We start from the raw sequence: 12795 nt of genomic DNA, 5'->3' as shown, positions 1-12795 counted from the left end.
TAATAGTTGTCTCTGTTTGTTGCTAAGGCACTGTCACACCTTAGGTGGATAGGATCGTCCTGCATAGGCATTTTTCCCCACAACAATGAGGAATAAGGTCTCATCCAGAATTTGATCCTCTACGTGAGAGGTCGGGGAAGAAGATGGCAAAGAGCAAATTAACTCAGCAAATACAAGGGATTTCGTGGACTTGGCAGTGGTAAATTCCGAGTCAAACTCTTGGAGGATAACAATCCACTTTGAGTACTTGCCCCCCAGCAATTGGCGTGACAATATATACGTCATGGGGTTGCAATCAGAAATCACAGTAGTAGTACGCAGCCGAATATAATGACGGAAACGTTGGACAGCACAAACGACGGCCAAAGCCAACTTCTCGACATAAGCATATTGAGTTTTCGTGTCTAAAAGGTTGCGGCTGAGATAATAGATAACATGCTCAGTGTCATCATCGTCAGTTTGAACAAGAACCATGCTGATAGTGGTGTCGGCGGCGGCCAAATACAGAGTGTAGTCACGGTAATAATTCGGAGGACGGAGCAATGGAGCAGAAACAAGGAGACCCTTGAGACGCTCAAAAGATTCCTGAGCAATGGTATCCCAATGAAAAGGGACATCGTGCTTTAGTAATTGTGTAAAACCTTTGGCCACCTCGGCATAGTTTGGAACGAAACGACGTAGAAAATTTGCTTTACCCTGCAAGCTCTGCAATTGTTGTAAAGAAGCAGGGGGGGGAAGATTCACTATAGCCTCGACTTTAAGGGGATCCAAATGGATGCCCTCTCGGGAAACGACAAACCTGAGAAGTCGGCCAGATTCAACGCAGAAGACACATTTGTGAGGATTAAGCCTGGTCCAGTAGTATCGACAACGAAGAAATATTTGGCGAAGGTGCTTAAGGTGGTCCTGGCGTTTGGATGAATGAGCAGGGAGATCATCCAGGTAAGGTTGTACAATGTGTCGAATGTCATGGAACGCATAGGACATTGCATGCTGGAAGGTAGCACCGAAATTTTTAAGACCGAAAGGGAGCTTCTTATAGGCAAAAGTGCCCCATGGACAGATAAAGGCAGTTTTGTGTTGATCAGCGGGAGCAATATTGATCTGGTTATAGCCAGAAAAACCGTCCATAAAAGAATACATTTCACTTCCGGCACACTCATCAATAATTTGATCAATGAATGGTGTGGGAAAATTATCTTTAGGACAGGCTCGATTTATATCACGATAATCGACACAAACACGGATTGTACCCTGTTTTTTAGTCATAGGTACGATATTAGAAACCCAATCTGTGAGCGGGATAGGATAAATAAAACCGGCTTTTAGAAGCTTCTCTACTTCGGCCTTGATAGCTGCAGCCTTTCGGGGGTGTACAGGGCGTAAACGTTGACGAACAGGCTTAGCACTTGGGTACGTGATGATCTCATGCACCACTATGCTAGGATCTATGCCGGGCATTTCTTCATAGGACCATGCAAAGACGTCACGAAATTCACGAAAAAGATTAGAATAAAGTTGAATCTCCTCCGGAGTACAAGTGACTCCAATGTGAAGATACTCAACAATCCCTGGTTTCACAGAGATGTCGATGGGCTGGGTTTGAGTAATGTTTGCCATATTCCCTTCAGAGGACACCTGATAAATCTGAATAGGTGTTTGTAATGGGAGACAAGGAGCAAACCGATCAAGGCACGTGAGAATATCCTGAGGGGCAGGGAGAAACGAGGAACGATGGTGAGAATCATGCCAAGGAAGTTCCTCGAGAGACATAGTCTCATAATGGCTTCGTCGGAAGAGAATGTTTCTTTTAAAGGATCCGAAGAAGTCTCACCTACAAGCCCTGAGGATGGAGCGAATGAGTGGAGAACCTTGCTCAAAGGAGCAAGTTTAGAAGAAGGAGTCGATTCAGCAATAATTTCAACATAGTTGAGTTCGGCAGGACTCAACGGCATCTGGTCGCCCCAAGAATCTACTTGGTCGGTGGGAGGAATGATCCACGGATCAGAACAAGTAGTAATCATATTAACAGAAGTGACGTTAGGAGGTGGGAGCGGAAAAACACCCATAAGGGCAGGATCTTTGAAAAGTCCGACTCCTAGACTCTCAAATAATTTCGAGGTATGCTCCACAAAAGGGATGTTACCTTCAGAAGAGGAAGCGAAGAATGATAGCTAGTCTACGGTAACAATCTTCCCTTGATGAGGGAAACGGATGATACAAAACAGAGATGAAGCTACAGCTTTCATCGCGTAGATCCAGCTACGTCCGAGAAGGAGGTTGTAGGTAAGAGTAGCATCAACAACTTCAACTTCCATTTCGACCGTCTTCCCTTCCAAAGAGATGGGCAAACGTTGGAGTATACCATAAGGACGAGAGGCTCTTCCATCAAAAGCTTCCAAGGTTGTAGGAGACTGGCTCAGCGTAGGAGATCCAATAGCTTTCCAACAGGCGACAGACATGATGCAAGTTGAAGCACCTTCATCAATGACTGTACGATGAATCGTTTTGGAATCAATAATAACCTGTATGAGGAATGCGATTTGGGGAGGCAGTCTCTGCGTATGGCGTTCTAAGTCAAAAGTAATTAAATCCGAGTCGGTCGGGTCTATGCCACCAATAGCGGATAGCAAGGACTTCCTCTGAGAAGGGAAGCTCTGGAGAACTTCTAAAGCGGACATAGCCGACGGAGTCTGCGCTAAGTCCTAAACGATATTGTAGTGTTGTGCAGCACGAGCATTTGGGTTGTAAGAATATTTCCTGAGTACTCCTTTTGGAGGGGGTCGAAGAGGCGTCTCAGTAGTAGGTCTCTCAATGTGGAGCGGACCTGAACTGAACAGTGGAGCACTAGAGGGGATCTCAGGCTCTTTCCCGGCAGATGGCGGATAATCTTTTGTTCGAGTACTGATATTGACAGGTATCATTCCAGCCATAAACGCTTGAGAACCGAAGGAAGAGGGAGGCTGAGAAGGATCAGCCACCATCTGATTTTTTTGATTTTGTTGTGAGGGAAAGGGTTCTTTGAGCACCGTAGGAGTCCCGGGAGCACCTTTCAACAAACGACTAACTTCGGACTGCCTCGGGCAGTCCTTGGTATAGTGATCTTCATCACAGATAAGACAAGGATACTTGGGTTTGCGCTTGGCACCGTCCTCGGGCGGAGGTTTAGGGGAGTCATGTTTAGGTTGATCTGGTTTATTCTTCGCTTTCCCTTTCTTCTTTCCTTTCAAGGCTTTGTCTGCCGTGGTGGATTGGACGGCATTGACCTCGGAAGTAACATTCGAAATGGGTGCTACCTGAGAAGTTTGTTCACTCGAAGCAGTTGGTTTTTGCTTCCCAGGGTTCGCGGAATTTTTCTTCGAGGATGAACTAACAAAACCAATAATACCGTCTACAATTGGTGTTGGCGGGGCTTTGGATGTTCCTGGTCTCGGGGCATCAGGCAGATAATCATACAATGTACCTGACTGAGAGTAAACCAAGTCAAGGTACTGAGCGCGCGCGATAGCTTGCTCTTCAGTGACACACGCCCCCATGGCAATGTCCCGAGCTATTGGAGGAACGAATGAAGTCGTAAACCAATCGGTAAGAAGCTGGTCAGGAATCCAAAATTTAATAATACGTCTACGCCGTCTCCATTCATGGATATGATCAGAGATATGCATAGCCGTTGTTTGCCTTAAGAATGTGAGGAGGTGTGTACCCGTTTCATATCGAATGGGTAACTGAAAATGCGTGAGAAATGCCATAGCCAACGAGTTAAAATCCTGAAAGGATCTGCGATTGAGCTCAATATACCACTTAGCTGCAGAGCCAGTGAGAGTCCTTTGAAAAAGGCGAAGCCGAATTGAATCATCAAGCCATGAATTGGATGAACACCACAGGTGATAAGTCATGACATGAGCTTGTGGATCTTCATTAGCTTTACCATCGAATTTTGGACAGTCACCAGGAATTTTCGTTGGAACCGGAGGCCAATATGGGTTATGGAGAATAGGATCATTGGTCAATTTAGACACATCCGGTAATTCTAAAGTCGCTAAGAAAGGTAATTGAGGATTAAAGGACATCTGGGGCTGCTGATGGGATGGAGCACCAGGGTTCCAACCAACTGGCGGTTGCCCCCAAGGGCTTGGTCCGGACGGATTTGGCCCCATAGGGTTTTTCCCGTAGGGATTTGGGTTCTGCCCCCCAGCGTTCCATGGATTACCAAACGGTCCTGCAGGAGCACCATATGGTTGCGGATAATTCTGATAAGGATTCGTCTGCAGTTGTTGATAATTTTGATATGGGGCAAACAAAGGTTGCCCTTGAGGTTGCTGGTGACCATACGGTGGTTGGACTCCAAACTGAGTTTGAGAAATAGGCTGAGTTTGATAGGCTTGTTGAGATTGAACCCCAGCTTGCATTTGAAAACCGGATGGGGTCTGGGGTCCATCCTGGGGCAAAAAACCAGGTTGAGCAGTGCCAGAAGGATGTCCTGTAGGTTGGGCTATCTGGTCGGAAGGATAACCTTGTTGATATTGAGGTTGGCCTCCCTGCCCAGAAGGTTGTACCTGCTGGGAATGGAGTTGTTGTTGCACAACTGAAGGTTGTCCTAACGGACCAGATGGCTGAGTGTGCTGGGCAGTTGGTTGGCCTGATTGGATTTGAGGCTGACCGACTTGCCCAGAAGGTTGACTATACTGGACGGTGGACTGACCATGTGATTGAGCAGCTTGTCCAGATATCGGACCATACTGGACATTGGATTGGTTTGGGTTAACATATGATTGACCAATTTGTCCAGTAGGATAACCTTGCTGGATACCAGGTTGGGCTTGTTGAACAGAAGATTGACCTGAGTTACCAAAAGGTTGAACATAGGAGGGGAAAAACGGACCACCAGAGGCAAAAGGGTTTCCATGGAAGGATTGCCCTTGTTGGTCTTGAGGAGGTTGTCTTGGAGATTGCGCAGACGATACTTGGCCACCATGAAAAGAGGTGGAGCCCCAATCAATTGACAACGGAACTGAAATCTCAACCATCGGTTGAGATGGCAAATATCGATTGTATGGCCCCTCTGCTGGGACGTTTGACGTAGGATCAAAGACTCTGAATAAAGAAGCCGAAGGACGACTAAAAATAGGAGTCGAAGAAGCTGCACATACCGTTGGAGCGGTTGTGATTGAGGTAACAGATGTACTGCGACTTTGTGGAGTAAAAGGCTCCGTGGTAGGAAAAGCGAGTGGTGACCAAATAGAACCCGTGAAAGGAGTTCCAGAGGGCATAGTATCCCTTAATGCTTTATAGCCTGGTGGTAGGTTTGCAGTAGTGGGAGTGCTACTGACAAGTGTAGGGTCCGTCGCGGTGGGAATTTCACCGCTCGTCGCAACAGACTCATCAGTCGAAGTAGGGGACAAGTCCTCCATGTCAGAGGAAGAAGGTGGGACTGAAACACGAGGAGAAGTGTAGTCCCAAAAAGGGACACTATCCTCAGAAGGTTCCCAAACAGGGTTCCAATGAAACTCGTAAGTCTCGTCGCCTGGAGCACGAGAACTAATCGGTTGTATACTCGGAACCACAGGAAGAGTTTCACTCACAACCGGTATCTCGGAAGAAGACGAAATTGGTAATTCCGCCAGGATGAAACTTCACAAAACTTAGGGAATCTAACGAGACAAAAACCCTACTCAAACTAACGCAAACAAAATCTAACCGGGTAAATGTTATCGTGGCCGAATAAATTTTAAGACGCAAAGACACAACTTGACCTTTTCATGTTTTAAGAGTCGAGAAAAGGACAAAAAGATGACTCTAGTCTCCTTCGAATGTTTAATGAGCACGAAGTGACAAGACGCTCACTGGCACCTTTTCTTTTAAGGAGTCCAAAAAGGATCAAAAGTGACTACTCTGGAGACTCTAGGCAAAGGGTTTACCAAACAATCTGTAAAACTGCTTATACACCTTGGCAATCAGATGAAAACCAAGGACTTCCCGTACGGCAGTCAATCTTCCCGAATGTTGTGTTCAGTGCATTACGGCTTGTAAGGCGGCAGACACGGCTTCCTATGGATAAAGGATGATAACCTAGTGGGGTCTCCCTTATATACGTGACGGTACGTGGGAGCTCAGTCCGTGCCAGACCACTATCAAGTCACAAGAGGAGGAATCACCCAACCGTAGTGTGAAACAATAGTGACTAGGTTTAACGACGCCGGAACACGTCTCTAGCCTAGACCTCTAGAATATGTGCATTAGGTTCCAATGCGTTGTTAGATTCATTCGGTTTATTTTACAGTTGATCTTCAATTAAGTTTCAGTTTTTAGGTCCTACCGTATGTGATCTCTCAAAACTTCCTAAATGCAAACTATATGCCAAAATTATATCATTTCGTTCAATGAATGCTAACTACAGGAGAGTTGAGATTTTCAAACAAACAAAATGAACACCAAACAATCAACAAAGATCCTAATGCAACTAATAGCAAGAAATGAAACTTTTTCTTTTTCTTTTTTTAAAAATGACTAATTGCCAAGAACAATAAATGCTAACTAATATAATGCAAAAAGATCATTTGTTTTTTCTCTTTTAAAATGGCATAATGCACTTAACAAATCTCGAGAGATATTAACAAGCATAAATAGACAAAGTTCACCCAATGCAAATAGAACCAAGTCTGAAACACCAAGATAAACTGTCAAAACAAGGAAAATGACAAAGACCTCAATGAACCATGTGATCTAAGCTCAAACGAAGTCAAGCAAAATCCAAGCGAGCTAGAGGTGAATTGCTCGAAGCACAGAATAACAAGCTTTAACAACCACTAGACAAGTGCGGAAAACCACCAAAAAGTTGACTGGACAATCACAGAACCAAAACTCCCACAGAAGGCTCGATATACAAAGCCACTAGATGCTCTAGGGCTGGGATATAAAATCAATGGAAATAGGCAAACACCTGAAGGATAAAGGTAAAAAACCAGTCAAACAGAATTCCAACACACTTCCAGAAGCTGCAGAGGATGTAAAAAGACAAAAATCTGAGTTTAAAGAGCTTCCAACAAACACACTGGCAAAATTCACAGGACTGGCGCGACTGTCAGCCTGCAACTTGCGCTATTAAGGAATTGGCGCGAGTTGCTGTTGTGCAACATGCGCCAACTGGCGCGACTGTCAGGTAGAAAAACGTGCCAACACAGTTTGCTGGCCCAAAAAATAAATAAAGCAGCCCAGGGTCTGGTCAACAGTACTCAGACAGATCCAACAGCAAGAAACAACTTTAAAACTGACCCAGAAAGCTCATTTATGCAAGCAGGCAAGAGAAAACTAACATGCAAGACAAACTCCAAGCTATTCGGTTCATAAACCAAACCGGAGATTGACTGAAGTGGCGTTGATCTACTCCGCTAATGCAAAGCAATAGCGTTTCAAAGGCTGCCTGGCCGTGCTTCAGGCTCCGTCCAAGGTTTATGAATCAAACAACAAATAGCTCCTCCCCAGTGGAGTCGCCAAATTGTTGGAGAGGTAAATCCCCTCTACGGACAGAGGCGATCCCACTAGCCCAAAATGGGTCTAGCAACAATCAATTCACGCTACCATGCAAGTTCCTAGTTGCATACTGAAAGTGGATTATGAGAACCAACCTGGAGTCCAACGCTAATGTCGAAGAAGAGTTGATACTCCCGTTCCCTTGCTCCGGCAGGTCACAATCCTTGCGATCCCCGCGAATGGATACCTGCACATGCAAAGAAAAAAACGAATACAAGCATAAAATCCACTAAATACAACTATATTTCAGTCAGAAAGGAAATAGATCAAACATTATCATGATGAACAATAAGATCGGAACCATAATAGTAGTCGTTTATTAATGAATAATCAACAGAGAAAGATACAACCAAGGTTTTGACGTTGAACCTCTCCTCTGGCTGGGCAAGCAGCTATGTATGTCTTGCAATAGACCTTCTCTCTCTCAGACTTCCGGCAACATAACCTCCCTATGCTTCAAGACTCTTACTATCACTCAAGACAAGCGTTATCACAACTAGCATTACTCCAAAACTAGCTTGTCAAATGCATGAGGACAGACTTTTATAGATGGAGAAGGGAGGAAGATACAATGCATCAGGACACCCATTATGGATTGGCATTATCTCCAAAAAGCCGCTGTGGATAGATGTCAAGGATAGATGATGACTCTCGACATCCAGAAGATGAGCTTTATCCTCAAAAGACTTCGTGAATTGAAGGGAAAAAACATCTGGGCGCGCGTTTGTCAAAAATCATTACCAAACTTGGTTGGCGCGAGTGTTGTTCTGAGACAGAGCGCCAATGGTCGCACCCTCTTTTGAGGATCTCATTGATTGGCGCGGGTAGGACATTGTGGACCCGCGCTAATGGAAATAGGGCACTTTTCAGGGATATTTTGCAGGAGGTGTCTTCAGGGAACATGAAGTACATACTTAGGGGAACATAATGCAAGTGTTTTTAGGTTATGTCACTGCTCACAGGTCCCGGAATGAGTCCTCCAACAGGGACGGTGACTAATGGTGACAAATTACTGTGTAACAGTCCTCAACACTTGAGTAGATCTTGATGTTTCTATATAAAATTCTTATCCTCCCATGTGGAATCTTCAGCAGGTAGATTCTTCCATTTGATGAGATACTCTGAAATTGATCAGTTTTGTAGCTGTCAGGTTCTTGTTTCTATGACTACTCCAGGCTCCAATATGATTTTTCCTTCCTCTTCAAGTTCTGGAAATAGTGTTTGAGTTGGGATATTCTGCAACTTTTGAATGAGTGGCCACACTTCTTTGTCCTTCTTCCATTCATCCCTTGCTTCGTTTATCCAATCTGGTTGGATAATAGAAATAGCACAAAACAATGCTTCCACATCCTCATCCTTTCTTGAGAGTGCATCTGCAACAAAAATTTTCTTCCCTTTTCTGTAGATGATGTCAAAGTCATAACCCAACATATTTGTGACCCATTTTTTATGTTCTTCTAAAGATAATATTTGTTCTAAAAAGTATTTAAGACTATCATGATCCATTTTTACCTTGAAGTGTCTTCCCATTGGATAAGGTCACCATTTCTTGTTCATATGATGTTTCAGTGTCTGTCTCCATAATGTCCATGCAAGGTTTATGTTTAGAAACTTGTTGAAAAAGAGAATTTGGTACCCTTTATTTCAATGCCAAATATGTGCCAAGTAGGAAGGGACTGTCATGAATAGGGACAGTGGGTATAGTGGAGTGTGGGAAAAATGTGGTTCAATCAAGTGAAGGTGAGGACAGTCACTTGACTATGTTTGGGAATTGGGATTTGAGGATTTTACAAGTGAAATGAGAGAAGGAGAGTGAAAGGGAATGGTAGGGTTTAGGAATAGGGATAATAGAACTTAGGAATAAGTGATTTGGGAATTGGGAGCATGGGCTTAGTGAATTTTGGGGTTTGATAACTTGGGGAATAAGGGAAGTAAGGAGAGTATGGGATTATGGAGCGATGAGGTGAGGGGATACTTAGTTGCAACACAAAACCCTAGCAGCAATCTCCTTGGAAAATTTTGAAGAGATAGGGTCTGTTTTCTTTAACACACTTCACCATTCATCGAACACCATCAACAACCATCAATATTGGATGAAAAACCATGAGAGAAGTTCAACCTACTTGTACCAATGGCAATCCATGCATTTTGGGGCAATATTGGAGCAAATTTTTTAAAAAAATCAGCCTTGGCAGCTCTATGCGCCGCGCCTTCCTAGTGCACCGCGCTAGTGTAAATTTACACTGGAAATTTTCTCCCAGTGCACCGCGCCTCCCCTGTGCACTGCGCCTTTTTACAGGTGACTTTTGGAGGCCTTCCCGGTGTCCAAATTGGATGTATGACAGCTCGTTGGAAATGTATTTTAGTCTAATTTCCAACCCAACCATAATTTTTCAATTTGGAGTTTATTTTCCCTGTCAAAAATCAAATCTCCCAAGACTGGTCAAAATGTGCCAAATGAGGCTACCTCAAGGCAGAGTACTGTTACAGTCAACTTTTGAATGCCTTCCTCAACTCCAAATTAAGCTCATGATAGCTCATTGGAAATCCCTTTGTGTATAGTTATCATTTGACTCATAAAAAAAGTCATTTGGCTGACCAAGCTAGGAGAAAAAATTATTTTCCCAAGGTCACTTCAGAGGTGGATCAATTCTCCCGAGGCAATTGTATTTTTGACATTTCTCTAAAACCATGACACCTGTGTAAAAAGTGAAGGAGTTTTTTCTTCCTTGGCTTATTTTTGACAAAAACCTCTCTTAGGTTTCCCAAATTCATCTTTTATTGCTCATAAACATCATTGGAGTAAAACCTATCTTAATGTGTGGAACAAGAGAATTGTCGAAATGAAGCGAAATGAAGGGGATAAGCGGCTTCTAAATTCTTGGGAAAATTCCTGGAAGTAGGGAGGGATGTTAAGAAGTAGGGGAAAGTGGAATTTCAAAGATTGAGTAAGGGGAAGGGGTCCAAAAGGGCAAAACACAGGTCCAACCTAGAAAATTGCCAAGTTGTAGCAAGAAACTAGGGTTTGTGCGAAAATGAGGAATTTGGGGAATCTCAGTTATGGGAAGTGTTTGATAAGGTACTTTAAGGATAGGGGAAGGTGTATGAACATCAAGATACAATTTTTTCCAGTGATTTTACCATCCAAGAGAAATTTCCTTCAAAACCTTAGGAGAGGGAAATGAACCTTGCCTAGGTGCAACTGAAGCATGAACAAGGTGTAAAATGACCCATTGGAACTTGACATGATAATGACAACCCTCTGAATGACGGTACACTCAGCTGAACAGTGACATGGACTGACATTTGGACAACTTTGGAAGGAGTAAAAGCAAACCCTAGACCTAATGCCTAGTGACCAAATTTTACTTGAAGACTCACTGAAGTGATAAAATTTGATCTTGACACCTTAAAATCACTTTGTAAGAGCATGTTTGACCATTGGAGGAAGGCTGGAAAGACTGACACTAACAGGATCTATCGAAAAAATATTGTTGTAGATTGTGAGATCAGAAAGTACAAAGCCAAACTTGTTGCAAAAGGATACTCACAGGTACATGGCATAGACTACACAGAGACATTTGCACCTGTTGCAAAAATGGACTCCATTTGACTAGTTTTAGCCATTGCTGCTTCTCGTAGATGGGAAGTTCATCACTTGGATGTGAAGGGTGCATTTCTTCATGGAGATCTCAAGGAGGAGATATATATGGAGCAGCCACAGGGATACATTCAAAACTCTTCCCTCATTTCCAGATTAAAGAAATCTTTATATGGCCTAAAATAGGCTCCCAGAGCCTAGTATGCAAAGATGGATTCTTTCCTGCTTTCCATTGGATTAAGTTGATGCAAATCTGATCCGAATGTTTTTTGCTATAACATGATGATTCCATTTTGCTGATAGTACTTTATGTAGATGATTTACTAATGACAGGGAACATTACCTCAATTATTGATTCAGCAAAATCAGCAGTGCACGATCGATTTTCCATGACAGATTTGGGACTGTTGCACTACTTTCTTCATCTTGAAGTTTCTTAATGTACTTCAGGGATCAATATGGCACAGTCTAAGTATGCATCAGATCTACTTGTCCACTTTCATATGACATAATGCACGTGAGTAGCATATCCCTTTATTTCGGGGATCTGATTTGAGGATGCAGTTACTACACCTTTGGTGGACAATACACTGTATTGACAGTTGCTTGGGAGTTTGTTGTATCTTACTCACACCCGACCTGATATATATTTTGCATTAGGAGTTTGTTCCATATATATGCAAGAGCCCCATGAGTTTCACTGGAAAGCTACAAAGAGAATCCTTAGATATGTGAAAGATACTTCTAGTTTTGGTATCTTTTATGCTGTAGATTGCCCACTTTCACTGATTTGGTAAACAGATTCTGATTGGGTTGGTGATGGTACAGACCGCAAGTCCACCTTTGCTTATGTTTTCATCTTTGGTTCAGGGCCTTTTTATGGTCTAGTAAGAAGCAATCCACAATTGCTTTATCTACAGCCGAGGCAGAGTATAGAGATGTAGTGAATGGAGCTACATAGGTTGAGGAAGATAAAGAGGAAAGTGAACCTAAAGCAATTCCACCCTTTCCTGAGAGACTTTCCGGGACAAAACAGCCTACCCCAGAAGAAATTGAACTCCTGGGAGAATTAAAATAGTTATGTGTGAAGATACCACTTCTCCAAGCCATAAAAGATGTGCCTATCTATAATAGGTTGATCAAAGAGAAGTGCTTTAGGCATCCAGGAAGGCACAAGAGAGATGCCCCAACCATCAATTTCATAGGATAATTGTCCGACCTGATGTTGGGGCAGGTAATCTATCCAAAATATCTGGACCCTGGAAGCCCAGTAGTTGATGTCTACATCAATGGCACCATGATCCCACATACCTTGATTGATTTGGGAGGTGCCATTAATGTGATGACAAAGGACACAATGCTCAAACTTAACCTCCAGGGCTCCTTGAGGAAGATCACGACAGTACTATAGCTAGCAGACCGCTCCACCATGACCTTTGAAGGGATTGTGGAAGATGTGATGGTCTCGATTGATTCTTGGGAGTACCCTGATGATTTCTTAGTTCTCCAGCTGAAGGCAAAGCTCATTGGGTATCTTCTCATCCTGGGAAGACCCTGGTTGGCTACTGCCGATGCCTATATCAGCTGTCGAGCTAGGAACATGACCATAAAGAATGGGCATATGTCCAAGCAGTTAATCCTATATCCTCCTGCCCAACCCTTGC

Source organism: Pinus tabuliformis, chromosome 4_1 (assembly GCF_031772625.1).
Source record: "Pinus tabuliformis cultivar Carrire ecotype Pingquan chromosome 4_1, CPIR1, whole genome shotgun sequence".
Taxonomy (NCBI): Eukaryota; Viridiplantae; Streptophyta; class Pinopsida; order Pinales; family Pinaceae; genus Pinus; species Pinus tabuliformis.
Note: the sequence above shows the minus strand (reverse complement) of the source record.